Genomic DNA, 15,899 nt, shown 5'->3' on the forward strand with positions numbered 1-15,899 from the left:
GATTACACACACAGAAACACAGAAAAGTTATTGTGATAAGTAAACCACAGACTGCTGCAAGAAATCAGTCATAGCACACTATGCTTACGTCTGAACCAATGAAGCATACCTGTCAATTCCAAAAGAATTAAAGTAGCTTAATAAGAAAGTTATTTGCAAGGTTACGTGGCAGTTTATATTGGAAATAAGTGGAAATATTAAAAACGCTCTGTTTCTCATAATTATGCTGAAAAGTCTTCCAAGGTAAATACAACCTTCTGATTTAGCATAGAACCATACCTCTCAACCTTAGAGCAAGAATTCTGGACAAAGCGAAAAATAAAATTGGGACACAGGCCCAAAAATAGTTATGCATCACAGACACCATTGAAACAAGTGTAGCTGCAAACATTATACATCACGTATAATGTTTCTATCCCATTATTGTCAGTTCAGCATGATATGGCTCATTCAATCCTGCTTTCTTTTGCAACAAAGAAAACCATACTTTGAAATGACAAATCCATTAAAAATAATTAAACACATTGGCTCCACATCCTGCAACTTCCTACCTGCAAACAACCACATAGCTTTCACTGAAACTAGGTCTACTTATTTCCATAGAATGACACCTCTCCCTAATTAAGTCTAATGGTATACAATCTACCAGGATCTGGACTACCTGAAATAAATTAAATTATGGCCTGTAAATTGCAAGTGCACTTTGTTTAATTAAACTACATTTCAAAGCCCACTTGCTGTATTTTTTCAGTAACATCCCAATATCCATTTCCAGGTCAATTTACAAGACATTGGCAGTGGTAGACTTAGCATCCTCCAGATCTCTAGAAGACCACACTCATACTGCTAACATTGTCCATTAAATGTAAATATCCATCCACTGGAAATGGCAAGAAGCTATGTCTTAAAAAATCTATTTTTGTCATTCCTAGTACCCAAGTATCAGGTTTTGAAACAAAGAAACATATTCTCCATAGTTTGTAAGTCTCTGTCTTTAATAATCATCTACTATTGCAGCACTCCCAACACAAACACACACATACACACTAAAACCCCAAACATTTAAAAAATGACATTGTGCCCACCTGATTTGCCAGTATTGATGATCCACCAAAGATATGCTTACTGTTGTCCAATCTACCACTGCTTAGAACCCACCAATGACAAGACAGTACTGGGTGATTCTTTTGATTGTCAAAAAAAACAATAAACTTTATATGCTACAGTCCCACATTAGTCAATCCACTACTGACCCATTAACCCTAGGCTGCTGTCTCATTCTTACTCCCTGGGACTGCATTAACTTGGATGACTACTTTTATTTCCTAAGCAAAAGACACAAATTGGAAGATGAGGCAAAAATCCAGACATTCTTTGAAAATCCGTACAGTATGATTTCATATTCAATACAATCCTCTCCCTGTCAAGAAAGCTGCAATTTCATGAAGGTGTACTTTTAATGTAGGATGCATTTGTGAGCTAACTTGTTTGTACGTTAGCCTCTTTGTGCATGTGTCTCTCTCTGTCTCTCTGTCATGCACACATAAACACGCACACACACACACACACACACACACACACACACACACACACACACACACACACACTTCTACTTTCACGCACACAAACATTCTGCTTTCATGCATGCACTCACTCACACCATACTTACCTATTAACACAGGTTAAGTGCTGTCTCTTTAAATGGCAATGGCGGCAAATCCATAGACAAGTCCCTCTTCAGCAAGAACACACACATTGATTCTTTGGCACGAAATAATGGCGCGAACACACAGACCCTTCTTTGGCACAAAAAAATCAAAACTAGAAGGATGCTTTGGTGCATGCGCACACCGATGTTAGAGTTACAGGTCACGGGCGCGAAAAACACAACATAAAAGTGTTTTGGGACATGCATACATTGATGTTGGAATTAGAGGTAGAGGGCCGCATGGCAGAGCTCTGAGGGCCGCATGCGGCCCGCGGGCCGCAGGTTGGACACATCTAGTCTAAAGGGTTGTTAACGGAGTCCATAGTAGCGAGGTCCTCTGTTAATTTCTTACTCAGTATAGGTATGTATTTGACCCCCCATCCTTCAGTAACCTCATTCAGGATGTTTGTCACTAAATCCTCGGGGTACCCTCGTTCTAAGAACATCAATTTTAAAGTAAAAAATTCCTGTTGTAAATCTTCTGAATGTGAGGTCATCCTTGCTATTCTGACAGCCTGTCCTTTCACAACTTCTCTCCTCTAAAGAGCGGATGGTGGCTGTCATAATGAAGATATGAGTTACAGAAGGTGTTTTTACGAAATAGTCAGACGCTGTCCGGTTCGATTCTCAGCTAGAGTGTCTTCTGCGTGGAGATATGTGTGAATGGGCATACCTTCGTTGACGGTTGTGCGTCAGGGCTGGTAACTCGGCACGTAAAAATCAACTACCAATCATTAGCGGACCTGAGTTCCACTGTGGCGAACCCTAACTGGGAAAAGCCGAAAGACACAAATCACTTTGGACCTAAATCCATCAGAATCTTTGATAATTAAGGTGTCAAGGTAACTCATTTCAACTGAGTTAAATTGATAAGTAAATTTGAAAAAATTAGTATTATTTAAATATTCAATAAAATTAGGAATATTCTCTACGGTACCTCTCCAAATAATAAAAATATCGTCCAGGTATCAGTTAAAGGAAACAATGTCCTGATAAAAGTTACTTTTAAAAACATACTCCAGTTCCCAGCCCAACATGACTAAGTTTGCATTTACTGGGGCACGTGCCTCGCCCATGGCCACTCCTGTGATCTGTTGATAATATTGCCCCTCAAAGTATATATAATTGTTTTCAAGTATGAGTGCCATCATCTCACAGATTAACTTGATTCTGTCCCGACTTAAATTAGAACAGGTATACAAAACTTCTTCAAAATATCTCAAACCTTCATCCTTAGGTATACTGGGAAACAAATCCTGGACGTCACTGGTGAGAAAAATCAAATCTGGTGACCATAAATCTGGAGTAATTCTGGCTAAAAAATCCCAGGAGTCTTTCAAAAGGTTGGGAATACTAACTAAAACATCTTTTACCACCCTATGTATAAAAACAGCCAAATTATGTGTCTTGGACCCATTGCCTGCCTAAAGCTATAAAAGAGAAAGCAGCTCAAGTTTGACTAGTGGTGTACTATATTATATTTTTTACAGTGTCGATGTTGATTATTGCCTTCTGTATTATTTGTACTTTTAGATATATCTTATATATATATATATATATATATATATATATATATATATATATATATATATATATATATATATATATATATATATATATATATATATATATATATATATATATATATATATATATATATATATATATACTTATCTATATCGTAAGTTGAAAGAACGTGTTTATGAGCATTTGTATAAAATTAGAAATCAAAGCTTAGACAATGCTCTGGCAAGACATACAGGGTCAAACCCACATCATTCTTTCTTATTTAGAGCCATTGATTCAGTATTTGACGACAATAGAGGTGGACCTTCATCTTTACTGTTGGAACAGCTTGAATTATGTTGGCAACTTCGTACTGGATCTTGCTTCAACCCAGGTTTGAATGAGGTGGTATCTTTAGCATGTATACTCAAACTTAGGAATTTGAAATGCTAGTACACTACAAACATATTGATACAATACTCTTGTTACCTTTTGGAGAAAAGAAAATGTAACAGTAATAAGGTAATTATCAAATATTAAATATTCAAACATTAAACATAAAAATTAAAATTAAATTAGAATTACAGTTTTTACTAGTGAAGTAGGATTTGGGTATACTTGTAGGTTTATGCATTTAGGAATTTTAAACGTAACAAAATATTTAAAAACTTTTGAATGTATGACACTAGGTTCATAAAAGTACCATTTACCATTTTTGCACATACAGCTTTTGTATTATTCGTAGCTGTAAATTCTTAACATGTCTGCTTGCAAGTGTTTAGTTGGTGGAATAGTAGTGTGGTAATTCCTTGTTTTAGATTTTAACATATTTTAGATTTTGGTTGTACTGTTGTTACCAATGAGATCTCTCACTTAGTTATTTATTCTTTTACTTTTCAGAGAGGAAGAAACTTGCTGTAAACATATGCATCATGCATCACAATTTATGTACTATAGTGAGCAATGCTCCTTCAAGTTAATTGAGTGTAGCTTGTGTTGCATGCAACGCCCATCTATTCATTCATTATTTAATGATGAAAATCTTATGACACTTTTTATCTGAAGAAGTCCTGCTAGTGAGCAGGACGAAAAGTGCTTTATTTTAAATGTTTATGCTGGTATGTTAATGCTGGTTTGCAGTTTGTTGGGATTTTGTGAGCTACAATTGTCCGATTAAAGACTGTTGGTATATCTGTGACTTTCTTTGCCTTTTTTCGCCAGTTCGTTTACCTTTATTATCAACATTTAGTACCTTATTACTGGGAAACAATTTTGCAGTACACATTTCATTGGCACATTTTAATCTTTTACTACTTTTACGAGTATACATCAGGTAACATCCAATATATTTTAACAGGCTTTCAATAGATCTATATGTCCTTCAAGAATTTTTTATCAGGGATTCTTTTTATTGTAATGTTGATTTTGATTGACATTTTTTGTAACCTATCAGGTTTGGCTAGATTGTATTTAAACAGGGTGTGTGCACATTTTTAATTGTTTTGATGAAGTCAACTTCTTGTTGATGAAAGCGCTTAACCTTTGGAGCACTTTGGATTTGTGGTTATGGTTGTACAATAAAGTATTTGTACCAACGTTTCAGGTACCTTTGTCTGTCGTTTCAGGTGCTGTTCTGGGTTACTAGTGTGTTTTTTCAGCACCTTCCACAGTTTTTTGTTCATTTATCTATGTTTAACTGAAGTGTGAGCTAAGTTGCACTCTCAGTATACCGATTTTAACAATGAACTGTACCTAACCTAACTGAAAATTCAGTACTATGCACTAACAACAAATAACTGATTGTAATGTTGGAGCTACATCTCTGTTACTCTCATTGTTAATGTGCACTAGAAAGTAAATGTTTATTTAATGTTTTGTACATTTATTTGTATTATCTTGCCTCTTTACATTGGGTCATGACTGGAAATGGTCCTTGGACCACTTCACCTAGACAGTTAACAAATATTAAATTAAAGAAATGTTGTGTCTTTTGGCTTTTCCCGGTTAGGGGTCGCCACAGCGGAACTCCGGTTCGCTAATGATTGGCAGGTGATTTTTACGTGGCGAGTTCCCAGCCCTGACTCACAACCTTCAATGAAGGTACGCCCATTCACGCATGTCTCCACATATAGAATTTTACATTTAGCTTATCAATGATATTTTACATTCATTGATGTATGTGCATGCGAGTGTGTTTATGTCTGTGTGTATAATACGTGTGTGTGTGTGTGTGTGTGTGTGTGTGTGTGTGTGTGTGTGTGTGTGTGTGTCTTTATATGCATTGTGTACGTGCATTCTGTGAAAATGCGATATCTGTTTGTGTGTGTGTGTGTGTGTGTGTGTGTGTGTGTGTGTATGTGTATCTGTCTGTCTGCATATATACATATGTACACTCATACATTTTATTTATTACTTTTTATTTATGTAGGCATTTATATATTTCCATTTGCAGACCAAATAGGAGGATAGGTTAAGCTGAACCTTTTCAGCCAAGACTCATGCCACAAAGTGGTAAGGTTGCAGTCAAATAACAATTTACATTTAAATTATAATATTTTGCATTCAAAATAACCGTTTACAGTTTCTTCACAAACAAAGACTTTTCAGGCATTATATACAGAGAAGGTATTTTTTATTATATGTATGACAAAATTTACATAATAAACTGTTGTCTCCATCTCAGCGGTATAAAAGATTGTAGAGAAGAATACTTCACATAGTGAAAGGAAATAAGGCAGTATGATAATTTCTGTGCTTTTGGTTTACTCAGGTGGGAGTTGTAGAAAATAAGTGAACTGGCAGGAGGATGGGTGGCGCAATGCTGCAGCGGTAGCATTGTCGCCTCACAGCAAGAGGTTCTCTGGCTCGATTCCTGGGTGGGGTGCCTTCTGTGCGGAGTCTGCATGTCCTCACTGCATTCGTGTGGGTTTCCTCCAGGTGCTCCAGTTTCCTCCCACATCACAAAGACATGCCTCTAGAGCATTTCTCCCCGGGCCTCCACTGAAACTTGGCTTTGTTCCAAGTTAGACTTTCCCAGTAAACAAATGTTAAATAAATAATGTAAGTTCTTTGATCAGGGATTTTTTTAAATCAGTCCATCTTGCTGTTTTAAAAATAGTAGCTCTCCACTAAACCTTAACTTTTTAAACAGGTAAAACTCAAGTTACCTACTTTCATATCTAACTTCTCTAGTGCACACTGCAGAGTGCATTCTTTTCAATCTTACCTTTAAGCATCCCTGTTACTAGCACTTTCTCTAATACCTAAAAAGATCATCTCTACTTGACTCCAAGTAGACTTTTCTCTATCTGTTAAACCTAGCACTTGCTCCTACAGTACTTATTACCTTGATACGGCACTCTTATAGATAGCACCCCAAAAAGGCAAACCCCCATTTCTCGGTCCCCCACGTCCCCCGGAATCTCTTTTAAAGTTTTTTTGTCTAGTCCTTCTAGCATGTTGAGGGATCAGTTGCTAGTGTCCTCTCCTGCTCAGCTGGTGAACCTGGGAATATTGAGGCAATGTTACAATTGCCTCATGCACACAGACACCCCTCTCCTCCTCCCACAAAACACAAATACATGCAAGAGATGCAACTATACGGCCAAACTGGAGGCTGAGCTCTCTCAACATAGGACTGGCAAGACCAGTCAGGAGGAGAAGGTTACCACACACACTATAGACCCAGTCTCACATAGTACCATCACAACCTCAAATCATACACATAAACACACAAAGACATACTCGGCGGCTCTAATCAAAAATCTACCAAAACAGCAGAGGCCACCAAAGCAGACACCCAAACAACCACCACCTCAGAACACAACACCTGCAACACATAGACCTCACAGTCAGAGTGTCAAACAGTCACAGCCCTTAAGGCCAAACACAATGCCAGACACACTAGTCATTGGTGACTCCATAGTCAGACACACTGGCGTCCGCTCACCAGACTGAGTAAGGAGAAGGTCACAGTAAGCTCCCTGTTGGGCTAGAATCCGCCACATAATGCAAGCACTCAGGTCTCTCAACAGCAGGTACAAATCTGACTCAGTCATTGTCCACGCTGGTGTAAGCGACCTGAGGCGCACCTCCTTGGACTACATGAAAAGAGACATTGAGGAGCTCTCTGATTATGTAGCCCAGGCAGGTATGACCCTGACCTTGAGCAGTATCCTACCTTCACCAAGAATGATGCCACAATACAGAGATAAGATGATCAGCTTTAACAATTGGCTTAAATTCTGGTGTCATTCAAAGGGGATCAATGTCTGTCTGCCTGGGATGACATGCTGGACAAGCCACGCTGCTTTAAGGGACGGCTTGCACCTGGGATTCGGATATTGGCAAAGGCTCTTGCCACCCCATAGTGCCTTTTTAGGCAAGGCTCAAATTCTAAACCTACCACCCTAGAACACAAAAAGGAAAAAACTAAGGGTAATGCTGCTCAATGCCAGAAGTCTAAATCTCAAAATGCACTCGAGGCCCTTCTCAGTATGGAGAACATCAATGTCTGTGCAGTGACAGAAACCTGGTTCAAGGCTCCTGAGTGCACCCCAGCACTATCAGGTTTTACCTCTTATCATGCGTTCCCCAAAATCCAGACAATACCAAGAAAGGAGGGGGGGGTATCCATATTCATCAAGGACACCCACACCTCAAGACTGGTGGCAACGCACGATGCATCGGAGACCATCCAGGTGCAATTAACCATAGGCAAGACTGCTCTGCAAATTGTAGCATGTTACAGGCCACCCTCACAAACTCAGGAACCTCACATGGCCTTCCTGAAAACACTAGAGGGATAAATGTATCACCAAACACCATCATACTAGGTGACTTCAATTACCCTAATATAGACTGGGAACACTACTCAAGCCCAAACACCCTAGCCCAAAAGTTCCTGGAATTCATAAACTCAAATGCCATGGAACAACTAGTCACCATCCCACAAGAGGAGAAAACATACTTGATCTCATCATCACGAACATGGGAGCACAATGTTCAACACCGAAGTATACCCTCACTGGTGAGATCAGATCACAAACTAATCTTGCTGGAGGTCCTCATCCCACCCCACCTGAAATAAAAAGACCACAGTAAAGAACTTCTCAAAGCCGACTTCACACTTCTAAAGACTAGTGTGGTCTCCTTTAAGGCCCCGAGCGCGGAAAACAGTACTCAAGCCGCTGAATCACTTACAAATGCCTTCTACCAGCACCTGCAGGACTGCATGGATAAGGCAATCCCAAGCAAAACAAAGACTCTTTGTACCAAAGGCAAGCGTCCAGTCTGGTGGACCCCAGCCATAAACAAACTCTACAACAAAAGGAGGAAGCTACTACAAGATAGAGCAAAATCCTTAAAAGGTAAGACACCCTTGATCACTATAAGTAAAAAACTAAGAGCTCTCATAAAATCATCCAAAGCAAATTTTGAGAGAAAAATAGCTAAAGACTCAAAAGACAATCATAAGGCCTTCTTTAGCTATGTTAGAAACCTGGGAGGAAACTCCCAGATATGCTCAGAACTAGTTCAAAATGATGTGAAGATTACTGATCCTACAGACATTGCCAACATACTGGCTGACAGGTCCAGTGCAAACTTCCCCCCCCCCCAAAAGGAGAGATATCTATACCAAGCGATTGCAGCCCCCCAAACATCTCCAACGCCCAAGTGAGAACTTCTCTCTCCAAAGCAAAAAACACAGCATCCATGGGACCTGATGGTGTCCCCGGCTGTGTGCTCCACGAACTCAACGAGGAATTAAACCCACAGCTAGGACAGCTGTTTAATCATAGTCTTACCTCTGGATACATCCAGGAGTGGCGCACTGCAACTGTGGTCCCACTTCACAAAGGCGGTGCCTCCACCGACCCTGGAAATTACCGTCCCATTAGCTTGACAAGCCTTATCTGCAAAGCCATGGAGAGGATCATAATGGACCTCATAAATAAAGACATAGGGAATTTGCAGACTTTGGATCCATCCCAGTTTGGCTTTGTCAAAGGCAGATCATGCCTTCTAAACTTGGTTGACTTTTACGAAACAGTCACCAAAGCCATTGATGAGGGAAAGGCAGTCCATACAGCCTACCTCGATCTGGCGAAGGCGTCGATACAATACCCCACTCGGGTATCATTGAAAAACTCATCAGCTTAAATGTTAACCCATACATCACAAGATGGGTTGCAAACTGGCTGAGTGACAGAACCCACAGGGTCAGAGTTGCTGGCGCCATGTCAGACTCAAAGCCTGTCACAAGTGGTGTACCACAGGGCTCAGTCCTGGGCCCACTCTTGTTTGGCATCTACTTTTCCGAAGTACAAGCAAACACAGGAGGGTTATGGCTGACAAAGTTTGCAGATGACTGCAAACTGCCATAGTAGAAAACACATCTGACACAGATATCCTTCAGAAGGGTCTCACAGAAGCGGATAACTGGTGCCAGAGCCATGGCCTAAAGTTAAATGCCAAAAAATGCATAGTCATACCCTTCGGGAAAAACAAGGTTACCCCTAGCTACCAAATAGGTGGCAATCCACTGAGCACAGAAGTAGTTATCAGGGACCTGGGGACCCAGGTTGATAGTAGTCTGTCATTCGACACCCATGTAGCTAAAGTAGTTAGGAAGACCTTCTGCATTGCCCACCTTATCATGAAGGGATTCTCATCTAGATCAAGGGAGGTCATAGTCTTCCTATACTCATCACTCATCAGACCAATGATTGAGTACAATGCCCCATTCGGAATGTATCTGACCGGACACTTGCAGCAGCTGGAGAGGCCACAAAGTTCCTCACCAAAAGGATAAAGGGTCTCAAACATCTGTCCTATGCTGCCCGACTGAAAGAACTCCAGCTCTATTCAGTCGCCACCGCTTGCTCAGAGGTGACCTTTGCCTAACATACAAGGCCATGTTAAACCCAGATTTGATGAATATGCTTCACCTCAAAAATCTAGATCCGTCAGAGCCACAAGGCGGGACACTTAAACCTCGACACGGCTATTAATAGGACGTGCTGGAGGGATAGATTCATCACCTAAAGACTCCTATGCTGTGGAATAAAATCCCGGTATATGTGAGGCAGAGCACCTCGCTGGCCTTGTTCAAGAGAAATCTTGACCAATGGATGGGAGATCGCAGATATACCCCAGGGATTACCTCAGTGTCACTGCTCGACAGAGGCACAGCAAAATAATGGGTATAGTTCCCCATACTAAAGGGGTGGCGTAAGCCACAAAACTATGGGCTAGGCTTGTAAATGCCCTCGGGCAGATAGCCTAGTATGAACCTATGAACCTATGAACCTATGAACCTATAATGTAAATATGGGTTGATTGCGGATAGTGGGGAAATGGAATTTGAAAGTCCTAGTTTGGAAAGCATGGTGTTTGGTGTTCATTCTAAACAGAGACAATAAAGGTTAGGTGTTTCATGGGTATGATTTGTTAAGGGGTAGTGTAGTTCAGATATTATGAGTTTGCTATTGAATTGTGGACCAAATTTGTTATTAAAATATAGAGTGCTTGTGTATAGTCAGGTGACATGTCATGTTATGAAGAGTGTATTTACCACTAATAAGAAGCACCAGAGGTGTTTTCAATGGTTAGATTGATTTATAGAATGCATAATGAGTATTGTGGATAAGAATGTTTATATGAAGACGTGGGACTTCCAAGATGGCTGCACATTGAGTAACAGCTTAATTAACCAGTCTGAAAACATAAACTTAGCAAAGAAAGTCAGTGGACCTAGATTTCTGGGTAAATTTTAGTAACTGACTAGTAAGCGCTCTGCCTAGATGCCAGGAAAAAAGAAATATAAAGGAACTGGAGGCAAATCCAGTTGAGGAAAAACACAGACTGGGAAAAGTACTGCAGTTGTTCAGAAAGAAGCAGTGCAAGTTCTAGACATGACTTCAAGTAACTTAGAGGAAAGTATAAAGCAGCTGCACACCGACCTGGTTAAAATAAACAAAACACTGATGGAGTATATCAACACAACCAATAAAAAGCTGGAAAAAATGCAAAAAGCTTTGAAAAGATATTCAGATAAGATGACAGAACTGCAAAACTCAGAAGCTGAAATGAAGGGAAGGCTGGCTGAATATGAGCCTGCATAAGAACAGATGTTTAAAAAAATAATAGAATTAGAGGACAGAGCACGTAGGGAAAAAAACTTAGATTTTCTGCTGTAATAGAAAAACTGGAAGGACATGCTGTATTAATTTTATGAAAGTATAAACAAGCAACTGGACTGGTATTCCACAAAAGGAATTGTTAATTGAAAGGGTGCATTGTGCATACACTCTAAAACTTGCTATGGGAAAACTAGACCTTTAATAGTAAAAATGCAATCTTACCAGCAGGAGGAGTTGATTCTAACAAAACTGTGGCAGAAGGACAAAGTACTAAAAGTGGGAGACAGCAGAGTGTTTGTGGAGAGTGACTACTCATTGCACACCAGGCAGAAGAGGAATAAATATATTCCCTTATATAGGGAATGCCGAGTAGCAGGTGTGAAATTCAATCTGCTGTACCCAGCTATCCTCAAAATATTTTTCCCTGGAGGAACAAAAATATTTTTTGATGAAGTACATGCTGAGGAAGAAATACAAAACTTTGTCCAACAAAAAGTGAGCTGTGAAACAGGAAGAGATTCTGCTTCTTGATCTTCTGGTAATAAAGACCACAAAGAGACCCTTCCAGTGAAACCTTTCCCAGTTTTTCAACAGAAAATGATTGAAAGAGGGAAAAAACATAGAAGTTGATTAGAAGAATTGAGAGTGCACTGGAGATGAAGGAGAGACAGGGTTTGTGAGATGGGGATGAACAGGAATAGGACAAAAGAATCTGAAATATTGGACTTTCTCAGACTTTGTTAAACTTGTAGAGGACTCTAAAGCATATGCCCTACTTCCTGTTATTAACGTTTGGAGACTAATGTCAGTAACATGTAAACTGACAAATGTGGGATTGCAAATCAATAATTATATTTGTGAAACAGGATGGAACAAAAAAATCTGGAAATATTGGACTTGTTTGCACTTTGTTAAACTTGTAGGGCAATCTAAAGCATATGCCCTACTTCATATCATTAATGTTCAGAAAAATACTCTGGAGAGGGGAAGAGGAGGGAGAGAATTAACTATAAGTAAAACAATTTTTTTCTTAACAGTATTACTTAAGTGGGGAATGATTTTCTTTGCATGTTATAAACTATTTTTTTCAGTTATTTTAAGTGTAATGGGGATACTAATGTAAATAGGTGCATCTCTTTATTCTTTTTTTCTTTCTACCTTCTTCTCTCTTTCTCATTGTTTAGTTTTAAGAAATGTAGGCACTGCAATGTAAAAAAAAGGGGGTGGTCTGGTTAAAAGAGCATGACAAAAGAAAAATTAGTGTGCTGTTTCTCATTCTTCCATAGAGGAATGAATGTGTTAAGGCCTTTAGCTTTATATAGTAACATGTTTTGACAGATAGTAAGTAAATGAAAAAGAATACTGAATATTATAAGGTCTTTTTTTCTAGAAAACAGTCCTGTATCTGGTTTTCATGTCACTAGCAGACAATCTGATAAAGATAAATGGGTTGGAGAAAATGTTTTCTGAAAGCATTCAACTGTTTTCCCAGTTGGGAGAGCTATAAAGATAAGGCAAAACTAGACAGCACATGATAGAATCACACAATCTACCATGCATCTTAGCAAGGATAATTTTCTTTCTGTTTAGCACCAGGCTGTGTGTGTGGCTGTCAGTTTGGAACTTATGTTCATATTAAGGGGTTTAACTTTAATATTTGAAGATGTACATAGTTTTCTCTTTTATTACTAAGTTAGTAGGTTTTAAGGGGGGTATTGGGAGGGCGTGTTATTTTTATTTGAGAGGTTTCAATAAATGAAAAAGTTCTGCAAGATGTGACATAGGCTCAAAATGAGATGACAAAAACAATTGTATAAAAGATCAGCCTTTCAAACAGTGATGCATGCTATACAAAAGCTGGAATTATACACTTAACAAAAAAGCTGTTATACGTAAAAGGTGGGAATAATAATCCCTCAAGAATATGATTCTTCCTGTAATGTCTTTAAACATTAATGATCTCACAGATAAATCCAAAAAAGAAAGATTAATGAACTATATTAAAAAATGTAGAGTACAAATAGTTATGCTACAGGCGACATGCTTAAAAGAACTGAACATGTGAATTTGATAAAGAAAGGTTTTCAGGATGGTTATTCAGCAAAATATATGGGGGAAAAGGAAGAGAGGAGTACTTATATTAATTGCAAGAGGAGCTCCAACAATAATAGAAGAGGAAAAAAGACAATAATGGTAGATTTGTAGTACTAAGGGGCTACTGGTGTGAGAGGAGGATTACACTGGCATGTATTTTCCACCGAAAACTGCTATAATAGAGCTAAAGAAAATTATGGGAGGAATAATTAGCTTTCAGCAAGGAATATTACTTATAGATGGGGACTGGAATTTGATTTGCAAAAGTGAAGATGTGTCTGGGACCCCAGAAAAGGAAATATAACAAGGAGGGGTAGATTTTTAAAGAAATTTATGAAAATATTTGGCATGGAAGATGTGAATTCAGTACTAGAAACTGGTAGTACATTTACATATTATTCCCCAAGATATAAAAACTGGGCTAGGCTCGATAGAATTTACATTTCACAGGACTATGTGCATTTAATTGAAGATCTTGATATGCACCCAATAACTATTTCAGATTATGCGCCAATAACAACTAAAATAAAAACACACAGTAATGAAATAAAAATGAGAGACTGACACTTTTTCACCTATCTGTTGAAAAGGGAGGAATTTAAGAAATAGGTAGTAGAAATCATTCAGGAGCTATTAGAGAAGATAGAAACTTCTTCTGAAAATATAGCTAGGGAGTGATATAAAATTAAAAGTAAACTTAAAAATAGGATAGAAATAAAAAAGGAAACATAGTTAAGAAGTAACAAGAATTATTTAGAGGTACTGACAAATATTAAAGTATTGCAAAATAGGGGGAATCTCACAGAACAAGAAGAGAAACAACTACAGAATGCTAAACAGAAACTAAGGGATTACCTTGACAATATGCATGAGTTTAGAAAGATTGCCGTTAAACAACTGTTTTTTGATAATAACTCTAGAGTACAAAAATGTTTAGCACATTGACTCAGACAACAGAAAGTAGAAAGGGCTGTCACTAAGCTTAGGGAGCCTATTACAAGGAAGATAGCTAGGGATTCTGTAGAGGTATTAGAAATATTTCAGAAATTCTGTGAATGTCTGCATAAAGCAGATAAATATAGAAATCAAAAAAAGGTACAAATGAAAATGTTTATGGAAGAATTAAATATGCCAAGGCTAGAGGGAGAGGAGATTCAATTACTAACAGGATAGGAGGAATGAGATAAAAATGGTAATGTATAAACAATCTACAGGAAAGTCCCCAGGATTAGATGGAATTCCTGTGGACATTTGGAAGCTAGAAGGGAAAAAATGATGAAGATCTGGAAGATTTTGTTTAACAGTATTTTAAGAGAAGGAGAAGTACCAACATCCTGGAAGAAAGCAGTGGTAGCTGTAATACCTAAAGAGAGTAAAGATCCATCAGATCCAGCTTCATACAGGCACATTTCAATACTAAACCATGATTATAAAGTGTTTATGTCTATAATGGCTAAAAAATGGCAAAAGTGATGGCAAAATTGATAGATATGGATCAGTGTGGTTTTGTGGAGGGGAGGCAAACATTTGACAACATATACAGAAAAGTGATAATCCAGAGGGAAGCAGAATGTAAGAAAATACCACTGTTGTTGGTGGGTCTTGATGCAGAGAAAGCATTTGACAAAGTAAGCTGGGATTTTATGAGAAGAGCAATGGAAGCATTTGCACTCTCTGATAAAATTATAAGGATATATGAAGGATTTGAGGTGAAAATTAGAGTGGGTGGGGTCCTCTCTGATAATCTCTGCTTGAGCAGAGGAACCAGGCAGGGAAGTCATCTCTCCCCTTTGTTATTTGTATTATATTTAGAACCATTGGAAAAAAAAATAAGGGACTCAGAAATTCAAGGATATAACTGGTATGGTAGTCAAGAAAATCTGGCTCTATTTGCAGATTACATTATTTTATAGCTGACAAAACCAGAAAGGGACAGTGCTGTGGAACATATTGAGACAGTTTCAAACCTTTTTGGGATACAAAATTAATGAAGAAAAAAACAAAAGCAATAGTGGTCATTTATGTACCCACATATGATTTGGTTCAGTAATATCTGTATTTATGGGCAAATGATAAAAAGAAGTATTTGGAAGTATGGATTAAAAATTATACTGTTCTGGCAGCCAAGGATATGTGGGATGAGAGTAAACAAAAGATAATACAAATACTGAGAAAATGGACGCTCTGTTATACGGATATTGATAGTAAGATACAAGCAGTTAAAATGTTTTTAGTCCCTTTAGTCTTATACACTGATCAGGCATATTTTTATCAACCAGAGGAGAATTTGTGGTTAACAATTAATAAAAAGCTGAAGGGTTTTATCTGGGAGGTGTAGTTGGCAAGGGTCAAGTGGGATAAGCTTATTTTTCCAATAGAACAGGGTGGATTGGGATTACCCAAGTTGAAGGGGTATTTCAGAGCAACACAGTTAAGGCTCCTATACA

The sequence above is a fragment of the Protopterus annectens genome, chromosome 2.part1 (assembly GCF_019279795.1).
Source record: "Protopterus annectens isolate FY-2018-M chromosome 2.part1, PAN1.0, whole genome shotgun sequence".
Classification (NCBI taxonomy): Eukaryota; Metazoa; Chordata; order Ceratodontiformes; family Protopteridae; genus Protopterus; species Protopterus annectens.